Source organism: Lagenorhynchus albirostris, chromosome 14 (genome assembly GCF_949774975.1).
Source record: "Lagenorhynchus albirostris chromosome 14, mLagAlb1.1, whole genome shotgun sequence".
NCBI classification, from domain to species: domain Eukaryota; kingdom Metazoa; phylum Chordata; class Mammalia; order Artiodactyla; family Delphinidae; genus Lagenorhynchus; species Lagenorhynchus albirostris.
In genome coordinates this window covers 27678947-27690818 of record NC_083108.1, presented here as the reverse complement: position 1 = coordinate 27690818, position 11872 = coordinate 27678947, and positions in this window count along the sequence as shown.

The following is an 11872-nucleotide window of genomic DNA, read 5'->3' as shown; positions in this document are numbered from 1 at the left end:
CTGTCATGGTGTTTTCATCTGCTACTTAATGTTGCACTGGCCAGGTGAGTGCAGACCGTCCCAGATACCAGGAGCCCCACCCTGCATCTCAGTGCAAAGACAGAAGGCCCACTGGCTGCCAGGTTCCCGTCCCCCAGCCCTCAGACAGACACACCTGGTCCAGCGTGGAGGAGTTGAGCCAGGTTTCTCCCCCTGTAAGACGTCACCCCAGCCCTCTGTGAACGGTGACCCCTCCCCCTGACAAGGAATGGCAACCTCTGTGCCTGGATTCACTTGGTACCAGGAATGGCCAAGATTCCTCAGGGTGCACCACCCTACACTTGTGCCCATGTGCCTGAACGCACTTGTGCACAGAGGGCAGCAGCCGTCCCCAGACTCAGGGCAAAGAGGGAGAGGCTAGGCAGGGCCCTGGGCACCTAGAGACGGGGGAGCAGGCGGGAGAGATCAGGGGAGGTAGCAGGAGGCAGGACTGAGTGTGAGCTGAGGATCCAAGCCTCCCCCACTCGTGACCCATTGTCCTATCAGACTGCACTCAACGCAAATTTAAGATTTTGAATAATTGAAGGTATTTGAGTTATGAAGAATTTCAAGATGGCAATTATAAAGAATCAAACCCCAAGCCCAGACCCTCTTAAGCTCAAAACCATGTACAACTGCATTGGTCGTGTGTCCATGAAGCCGACTCTGGGCAGATTATACCACTGTCCTCATTTTGCCCAAGGGAGAACTCAGGCCCTTAGTCTGCCCAAAGTCATGATACTTTGGCGGGGGTGGGGGACACTGAGACTCAAACTCAGTCATCTGGTTCCAGAACCTCATTCTTCACCACTTCCTTATGTTGTCCCTTTTTCCGTCAAATCTGGCTGCCCCTGTGCAGTACAGTACAGTACTACATGATCTTGCAGAACAGGCAAAAGAGAGTGCACGCCCCAATCTGCACTGTCTTATTCAGTCAGCTACCCACTGGCTGTGTGACAATGGGCAGTTCCTTAGCCTCTATTAGCCCAACCTGCCACATGGGGGTGCTGTGGAAAAAACATGGAGTCCTAAAGGTCCATTTATATAGAAGCACCAGTGTCACCTAAAACACAGAAGTGGGAGAACCTGACCAGAATCATCTCCTCCTTTCCCAGGCTTTTCCCCACCCCTCACCAGGCAACTGACCCCAACCTTGAATGTCCAGAGAGGAGAGCGTACACGCTTTGTAAATGTAACTGCTCTGTAGCCCAGTAAGAAAGGGACAAGGTTAGGCCAATTCACCACTCAGGCCACTTAGGGCTGTAATATTTTCGGAGTCCGGGTACAAATGCTTTGATTTCATCATCTAATTCCAGTGGGGTTTTTTCTCTATCTATTTAGTCCAATGGGGTAGCTCTCTCCATTAGTGATCCAGAAGGATGCCCCCAGCCCAGCTGACATCTGTACCACAGAACAGATGTTTGCTGAATGAATGCCTTTGGAGGAAAAGTCTGCATGATGTTTTTCCTCAAATGCATTGATCAGACTGACCCATGAGTAAGCACTGACTTGAGGAACACCAAATCTGTAGTATTGATACCAACCAGGGTTCTTGGCCTTCCCCAATCAATAGAAATTGACTAGAGGCCAGACAAGAAATGCAGGCAAGGCTTTATTGGGGCCCCTGCTGCAGCGGGGGGGGGGGGGCGAGAACAAGTAACAGTTTCCCTTGCTCATTCGTTCCCCAAGGGGCGCCGAGCTTGTTCCTTGTATGGGGTAAGGGTAGGGGTGTGTCCAGAGGGGTGGCTTAGGTGTTTTGCCCACCCCTTTGTGGTGTTGAGTGCAGGGGGCATGCACAGTACCCTGCTTTTGCTCCTGACACCCAGTTTTTGCTCCTGGCTCTTCAGAAGTGGCAGTTGGGCATTTTTTCCTTTGGTTTTGTGTATCTTTTGGTCCAGAATTCACCCCAACTGCATATGCACAAAGTTATTTTTAGTCCCATATAGTTTCTTTATGTTTTGTTGCTCGAGGGGAGGTGCGTCCAGGCGCAAACACTGCAGCAAATGTTCCCAGGTCCCAGCCTGTCTCAGTATGATGAGACATAGCTTTGGTGACCCTCAACCTCTGAGTCTTTTCTGCTGAACTAGAGTGACATGAGCTTTCTCAGACAAGGTCAGAAGCATTTCCTTCGGTCTCATCAAAGAAGCTGCTACTTTGGCAGCACTGTCTGAGAGATCTGAACGGTCAGAGCCTTTGGCATCGGCCACTGCAATAACTCCCTCTCGGTGAGGGTGTACCTGGCCATACATGATACCCAAGGGTCTCCATCATTCTGGGATTCAGGGCCTGTTCCAGGAGTGCCAGTTCACTGCCCAGATCAGGCCAAATGCATCCAGAAATTTGCCAGAACTTCAATTCTAAACTGCCGCCCAGAACGTTAACTCATGAACTACCCAAAAGCTGTAGATGAGCCATATGATGGTCAGGGGTTGTTGGGAACAAGAAATGAGGTAGCATGTGTAAAGTGCTCAGCACAGACCTGGTACACAGTACGTACTGAAATGCCAGTCTCCGATGGGAATGTACTCTCTCTCGGAGAGCGTTAGTGAGCAGAGAGATTTGCCCCTCCTTCCTGGGGGGTATTAGAGGCTATTTATCCTAGAGAGGGACAGTATGAGGGCGTTAGACACTCTGATGAAGGAAGTAGGAGGGTGGAAAAAGTCATTTGAGGCAGGCTGAGGAGTGCGGATCACGAAAACTGAAAACTCATTTTACTGGTAGGCAAGGTTTTTCCATGGTCCGGCTCTGGACACCCCAAGGACAGAGTTAGTGTGAGGTCTCTGGTGAAACATAGAAAACATCTACCCTCAGGTTCACTTCTGCTGCTGCTACCCTCCCCAGAGACTTAAAACATGTAATTGTAACGGAGCACATAAGCTGGTCTTTCCTGGAGAAACTCAAGTCCTTACAGAGATCAGAAGACACAAAAGAATCACTCAGGTCTTTCAAAGAATTCTCCTCTCAGCTTTTTGTTTCTTGAAGCCAAACAGCTTGTACTTCCACCTTCTAAAACGCAGACACTTGAGTGCTTTCTCCAGAGCAAAAATTGGTTGACACTCCCTGCTGATGAATTCAAACATTTTGACTGAACTCATTCAAATTCCTGTCAGGTTAGTCAATTGATGTCATATCAGATATCTGTCAGCATAACCAGCCAAGTCAATTATATACCTGGTCTTTTTAGTTAGTTAAACTTATGTCTAAAAACAAAAATAAAAAATCAAGATAAAAATAACCTATCCATTTATTTAGCAACTGACTAATAACTTCTATCAAAAAAGTACATTTTTGTCAAACTACTTTGATTTTTTTCACTGAATCTACTAAATCAATCAGTTGTATGTGGCGGTGCCTTATCGAACACGCAGGGAGGTGAACGTCAGAAATGAAATCTTCAAAACATGCCATCAGGACGGCCACAATATCACACTCAATCATCCACAATAACAGGGAGAAATGGGATCCTGCAAGAGGATAGGTAACCCCTAATCACAACAATTTTGTGCATTCAAGAGCATTTTTCTATTCTCCCTAGAAATTCCCCTTCCTGTCTCTTGTTTGTCCATAGTTGATAAGAAAATGGTGTGATTGCTCAGAATCTGACTGTGCCTGGATTGCCCTTCAACAAACAAGCCAATACAAGTTCACTGAAAACTGGAAGTGGACTGTATTTATTGGGACCCCTTGAAGGTTGTATTATACTGAATTAATTATGAAAGATGTGATTCCTACCCAAGTCCAGAGGATTATGATAAATTCAGTGTTTGATATAGTCAGTTTTAAACCTGAGCTAAAGGGTTAAAATCAGGTTCTTTTTTTTGTTACAAATGAAACCATTAAAGCTGGCTTTTGGTGCTGTGCTTCTCTAACTTCACTCTCCTCCCACTCGCCCAACCTCCTCCTACATCCCCTCCCAGGATGCTCAGAGCCCTAGTACTCTCCCAGAGCTCTCTGCACAGGGGGAACCATTTAATAGACCAAGACACACTGAGGGACCGTTGACTCTCTGTGCTCTTTCCAGGGCTGCCTGTTTTTTGACAGAAGATACCTGAAGAGATCTGGGTTTAGCTCAGAAGGGTAAATCACTAATGACATACAGTCGTCCCTCCGTATATGCAGAGGATTGGCTCTTGGACCCCAGTGGATACCAAAATCTGCAGATGCTCAAGTCCCTTATATAAAATGGCATAGTACCGTCTGCCCTCTGTATCTGTGGACGCAGATCCCATGGTATGGAGAGCCAACAGTAATTTCAGATGCCAGGTAACTGGGCAGAGTCCAAGTGGCAGCAGACATGATGTTAACAAAAGCAGGTATAGTGAAGAGCCATCTTGCTTAGGGAATCAGAACATATTCACTCTCAAAAATATTCATACAGAATTAAACGACCCACTTTTGTCTGATTCAAATCTTCCTCTGGTCAGATTTTTCTCCTGGTCACACACATTTCTGCAATGGGAATAAGATGATTATTTATTGTTAGTCACTCACCACCTACAATTCACTTTTCCAATTCTCCTGTGTTGCCTATACAGTGCCACTTTGTCAATCCCTGCATTTTATTGACTGTGTTCTGATGGCTGGGGTAAACAAATTACTTCAAGAATGGCTGTGGTGCAAAAACGGCATTGCTTACTGGGTTCTAAATGATGCACGGGTGTGTGATCCAGTTGGTCCTAATGTCAGCAAGCAATTCACCATTACAAGGGTGCAGGTTGCCATAACCCATCCTAGCAGGGACATAATTTTGTATGGTATATAATAATTACCTTTTTTAATTCAAGGAAGTATGGGACAATATCCAGATCAAATGATTTTGCAGATAAAATACTCCAAATTTTCAAGTCTACTCCTTTAAAATACACTGTGAACATACTACACAGTAACAACTCCACTTTATAAATGCAATAAAAGCGTCAATAACCAAGAAGTTCACATTCTTGCATTAGGCCAGAGTTCATTAATTGGATCTAGGGCAGGTTCTTACAACGCCTAGACCCAAGTCTATGCGCAGCTCAGTGGTCTCCAAATTTCTTTACTGCGCAATTCTACCATAAAAATATTTTTGAGCAGGCACCCCGATATGTTTGTTTAATTATAATTTATACTCTTGTACTTACAGCAGCCAATATGTCAAGGCACAATACACACTTAGGTGAGGGTCATCTTTAATGACAGTGAATGTAAATCCTTTTTAAAGTCGACTTCATTATTTTTATCTTTTTTTGGCCTAATTCTCATTTTGGCTAATTAGGTTGTCATTGCCTTTACTTCCTAATATGGCTGATAATGAGTTTATAATCAGAACTGAGGAAGCAATAGCACCACCACTTTTTTGTGTGATTTATTTGGGCTTATTTTAGTCAATCTTTCTTTATAATCTGAAGTTTCTTTTTTTTAATTAATTTATTTTTATTTTTGGCTGCGTTGGGTCTTCGTTGCTGCACGTGGGCTTCCTCTAGTTGCGGCGAGCAGGGACTACTCAGTTGCGGTACGTGGGCTTCTCATTGCAGTGGCTTCTCTTGTTGCAGAGCACGGGCTCTAGGCATGTGGGTTTCAGTAGCTGTGACACACGGGCTCAGTAGTTGTGGCTTGCAGACTGTAGAGCGCAGGCTCTGTAGTTGTGGCGCATGGGCTTAGTTGCCCCGCAGCATGCGGGATCTTCACGGACCAGGGCTCGAACCTGCGCGCCCTACATTGGCAGGCAGATTGTTAACCACTGCGCCACCAGGGAAGTCCTGAAGTTTCTTTACAAGAGTCTTATTAATTGACTGTCCATTTTGTGTAAATCCTTTTGCACCATGGGGGTTCCACTCTTTACCAGGATGATAATAATAAAATTAAGAAGAATAATATAAGATTAATAACAAATAAAAAGCACGTATCCAGGAAGTCTGACTCCAGAGCCTGCATAGGTGACCTGCAGTGCTGACCTTCACACATGGTACCCAATGTCCACACGTGACATGTGATGACTTGAAAAATGATCTGAGCCAAGACTCCTTATCTTAAATTCACCTTAATTTTTAGATAAAAATATACATAGAAGTTCTAGTATTTTCTACTCACACCCCAGTGGACTGTTCTATGTACCCTTCAGGATGAATGTCCCACTTTGGGAACCACTGGCTCTAGTTCACCTTAAGATACAGCCTATTCTGGAGAGAGGGGTGGAGATGCCTACTGAGACCAAATCAGACTTAATGTCCTGCCCAGGAGTTTTTGACAACCTGGGGGCACTGGGAAGCATTAAAGAGTCTTAAAGAAGAGGGGATATGACCTGATTTGCATTCTTACAAGATTATTCTGGATGCATCTAGAAGAATGGATTGTGGAGTATGCACAGATATCAGGACTTGTAACAGGAGAAATGATAATGGTCTGAGTTAAGGTTGCAGCCTTTTAAATGGAGCAAAGTGGGCAGATTCATGAAATAGTTAAGATCTGGTTATTAATTAAACCTGCCCAAGGTTAAACAGCAGGTAGGCAGCAGAGCTAAATTTAGATCCCAGGTCTCCTCACTCCCAATACAGTGATTTTTCTTCTGATTTGCCATGTCAGAGAACACCTGGTCCCTCTGTTTTATCCTCCCCCAGGGAGACAGGTGATCAGGAACTGAGCCTGGACAGCAGCTTGCAGTTTCCAACGGGGTGATGGAGGAAGGTAAAAGGAAAGGAAAAGCACCGCCTTCTCCAGATGTATTTATCTTTGCAGGATCCATGAGGGGCTCCATGAGAGTCTGTTTTCTGGGTATTGAATCCCATATTGAAATAACACACTTCCCGGTGACAACAAACAGAAACTCCAAGAAACTGTTCATTCAAGTCTAGGCTTTAATGAAAAACATAACCCATCCTGCTGAAGGGTGGAAGGTGATAGAGAGGTACCAGCTTGGGAGGAGAAACAGGCTCTTTTACTCACTCTCACCATGGTGCTCTCATCTCTCCTCTTGGCTGTTTGAAATCCTTATTCCTTTATGCTAAAAATTTACCTCTTCCCCAAATTCCTTTCTTATTACCCCTTCTCAACTGTCCCCTGCTCTAATCTCTGAACACTGGGTTTTTTCTCTGACATCTATCAGTCAGGGCTCAGTACAGGAAACAGAAAACCTTGCAGGTATTGTAAGCAGAAAGGGATTTAACACAGGTATTTAGGGGCTTACAAAATTTGGGGCAGAGTTGTAGGAGGAAGCTCTCTAGGTTGGGCCAGAAATTACTCCCGGAAACTACAGAACTGATTTACCATAGGAGCTACTACCTCTGAGGCCACCACTGAAACTTGAGTTCAAGAACCACCACTGAATTCCAGGAATCAGGAAGCCAGAATCACGAAGTCACTACAGCTACTGCCTCTCAAACCCCACAAAGCTGGCGGCTGAGCACCGAGTGGCAGAGAACATCATATGTCCATGACCTGACTCTCATCAGAAAACAACTGAAGTCTTCTGATTCACTTACACCTTCTAAATATTTCCTAAATGCCTCTAATTGACAAAAGCTGATTTTCTTCTAAAGCCTAGCTTCAAGGGATGCTGAAAATTTTGACATTTAACTTTCCAGCCTCTTGGGTATAGTAAGGTACCCTAGAAGGAGGATTAGGCAATCCAAGCTACAGGTTCCACCATGGGAATTTTCCAAATAATACATCCTACGTCATTTTTACATGTCTAACCATCCTTCAGTCCCCAGAGGAAGGAAATCATGTATTTCACATTCTTCAAGGCTACAGCCTTGCAAATGAGAGGCCCTTGCTAAGGACAGCCAAATAATTAAATGATGGAGTGCTTTAACTCTGTCAGTACTTTCTCAATTTGCTTTCTGATTCTGTTCCTGCATTTAAGTGTTGTCTCTGCCCCCTTGAAGGTAATACTGGTTAGTACTTCTCAGGCAGGTCCCCACAGAATGTGCCACAGGGCTGGATATATACATTCCTCAAACACTGGGTTGATTGTGTTTCACAGCTAATATTCACAGCCAAAAATATTCACAGTCAATATTTTTCCCAAAAGATATTTCTGCCCCATGATAATCAATAGGAAACAAATTTCCTGCAAAAGTGTGAGGCAAACAGATCTTTTTTATAGGTCCTGTCATCACATTTTGGCAGCAGACTACCTCTAAGCTGGTAAGCAAGTGCCCTCCACACTATTCTACAGGGTTGCTATAAGGATTAAGTAAGATAGCATAGGGTAACAATACCTACCACACTGTAGGTGTTCAATAAATATTGGTTCCTTCCTTCTCCCCAAGAACCTTTTCCTATGAAGAAATGCCTTTCAAGATTCCTGCTAAGAGACTGGCTAAAATCAGATCCTTGAAGAGATATTGATGGCTAATGTATTCATTAGCGATTGATGTGTAACAAATTGCCCAAAACTTAGCAGCTTAAAACAACAATAAATATTTATTATCCTCAGAATGTCTTTGGCCAGGAATCCAGAAGCAGCACAGCTGGGTCATTCTGGGTCATTCTGGGTCTATAATAAGACAGCAGTCAAGATGGCGACGGGGCTGCTGTCATCTGAAGGCTTGCCCAGGGCTGGAGGATCCACTCTGAAGGTGGCTCACTCACACAGCTGGTGAGCTGATGCTGGTTGTTGAGGAACTCCTAAGGCTGCTTGAGTGTCATCACGACGTGGCAGCAGTTTCCCCGAGAACAAGCGAGCCAAGAGTGCAAGGCTGTCTTTTATAACCCAGCCTCAGCAGTCACAGACCATTATTTCTACAATGTTCCACTGGTTACACAGGTCAGTGCTGTGACTACCAGCAGGCAAGGATCATTGAGTCCCACCTAATAATAGTCTAATATATTAGTTCTTTTTTCTCTGGATAAATAGAATTAGAGATAGAAGACAACTTTGAATTACAATTAAAGAATAAAATAAAAACGTATAAACCTTGACAAAGCAAAAATAATAATGGTAATAAAATTAATAAAAATTGATAAAAGTATGGAAAACCAATTTCCTCATTTTTCTTAGTGAAGAGGTAATCAACACTACCTAAAAATGAAACATGGAATTTTTTTAAAGATACTGAATTCTTGATTTTTTTCCAAATAGTTTTTCTGTTTTCTTAGTCTTAAAGGGTTATAAAAACCAAAAATATTTCCTGTGATAAACACTTATCTGAAGATCAGCAGTTTCTTTAGTTTCACTTTAATTCATTTTTCTTTTGTTAAGGTCACATAAAATTAAATATAATACTTTTAACTTTAAAAAATATTTTGTAAAGCATGATCCTATTTCTAGAAAATTATTTTTGTCTGTCCATTTCTCTGGCTGCTTGTGACTATAAGCAAAGAGTTGTTTGGAATGATAGATCCCCAATGTTTATGATGGCCTTTTCTGCATCTGGACAATGGAATGAGTTTTTGCTCTCTTCCTGTACTCTTCAGTAGTTTACGTTTTCACAATGAATGTATATGATTTTATGAACATGATAAGTATAAACATGGTTAAATTTTAATTTAATTACAATTAAATTAATTTTAATTTAATTCTTAAAAGAATATGATTATTGGGTGGGTTATACTGTCATATCATTTTTAATGTGTATTCCCAAAAATTTATGTCTTAGAACCTCAGAAGCCCTTGAAGATGTTATAGATGGGTCATCAGTTTTTAGAGGGGTTTTCCTGACTCTTGTCTTAGTGAGTTAGCATACAGACATAATGCAGCCAAAGACAGTGTGTTCAGATCCACAATGAGCCATTTTTCTTCTCCCAAATCTGTGGTCCCCATCTGTACCCCTAATCAAAGCTAGACTCCTGGTAGAGGCAAATCGCTGATCAAGGGGGTCTGTGAATCCTAGAATCCTGATTAAACCCCACTTCTTAGTTCACAGTTGGTTGCATGAGCTTTGTGCGTGAAGGAATTAGGAATATTACCAAAAAATGAATGTAATCATTATATAGAAGGCAAGGCCCTAGGAGAAAAAGGCCTAGAAAATCTGGAAAACAAAAGAAACAGGATACAAGATCCCTTAACACCCAATTCAAAGATCTCTTAAAAGCTGATGTTAGGGAAATGATGATATTAAAAATATTTCTACCAGCAGGCAAGTTTTTGGTTTCCATGACTTTTTTCACACTTGGTCTATGATGGTTTCTCACCGAGCATTTTGAGCGGGACAATCCCTTGTCATATAGGCTTGTCCTGCATATTGCAGGATTTTTAGCCTCCCCATTCTTCCTCCCAAACATCCTAGTTATGTCCCTCAGTCTCTCAGTTCACCAAGAGGTGCTCCCTTGTTTTCACTTCCATAATCTACACTCCCGCCATGGGAACCAGACAATCCCATCCCTGGGCACTTACAGGTTACCTTCTGGTTTCCCTTAGGACAAGAAGGGCTCTTTCTTTCTCACTGTTGAATCTCCAGTGGCTGGCACATAGTAGGTGCTCAACAAATACTTTTGAATGAAAGAATAACATCCGATATAAGACCTGCTATGAAGAAATTTTTGGAAGATTAACATTTCTAAATATTTACATCAGCCAATCCACTCTCTTAAAATCCCTGGTAGTTGGAGTCCTTAGAATTTGTGGACAACCCCAGAACATGTGGGTGGATAGAGGTAGAAACTGACACCGGTTGACACCCACCGCATGCCAGGCAGTGAGCTAGGCCCTCTGCATGTGGCCTTGCAAGGTAGTTACCAACATCCTGCTTCACAGTGAGGAAGGATCTGTGTCTGAGGTGGCACTGTGGTGACTGGCAGAGCTGGAATTTGGCTGGACTCCAGAGTCCATGTGCTTTTTGTTCCATCCCAGTGGGATTTGCTCATCAACACTCACCCTCCTTTCAGATGTTCAAGAGAAAACACATCTTCAGAGATTTCACAACAAGCTCAATTTACTTTCCAGTGATGTCCAGACAAATTCCATCTCTTCAGATTTTTGGCTGTTTAAATATAGCCGACTTAGCTCTCCCATTACCTCAGTCAAGCCTCAGGGAGTCAGAAAACAAGCAGCTCGGCAAATGCCTTCAGCCACTTCCAAATGCACACATTCCTTGACACCCAACTGATGCAACCCCAAGTGGCTTCTTTGGGCATCTGAAGAAAGATTGTTTTGTCAATCTGATTAGTCATATGGGAGGAGTGAGGGTGGGATGGAGCTGGAATTGTTAAGCTCCTCTTTTCCTTTTTAGATAGCTGGCCTGGGGGCTATTTCTGAGTCCAGATGATATGCCAGGGTGATGAAAAAGAAGCTCCCCGATTCCTCTTCTCTATCCTTCACAGGATTCATGGAAGAGGGGAGGAGGGGGAAGCCAAGCCAAGGGGTGTGGCAGCTTGAAGGCCGTTGCCCCATCAGAGCAGAGACAACTGGCTCAAGGGCTGCTGTCTGCCTGCCCCGCCCTGTCCGTCTCCTCCGCAGCCTGGTTTTGCCCCCTTTCCTTTACTACCAGCACGTCAGCGTCTACAGCGTCTACTGCGCTGTGACTTCATTTTCTCTTTTTTCCTCTCCTCAGTCACATCTTTTCTCCTTCTTCTTCTTCCTCCTCCTCTTCTTCTCCTTCTTCTTCTTTCTTGTGTCTAGAATTCTCTAATCCTTCCACTTTTTCCTTCATTTCTGCCAATCCCAGCTGTATTTCTCTTCTCACTACCTGCACAAAATGTCCCTTTCCACATCAGGTGGGGCTCTCTCTGTCCTCTCCTCTCTGAGAGTGCACACTAATCTCTTGATCACTGAGTGTTTTCCTCTTGTTGTGTTCATCCCCACTGAAGCTTCTGGCAAGGCTGCATGAGGCCGCCACAACCGAAGCCCCCTAACTTCCACTCACCCCAATGTGGGCCCAAGCTTCTGTTCTCTTCGGGGATGGGCAAATCCACAACCCGTCTGTGTCTCCTCTTT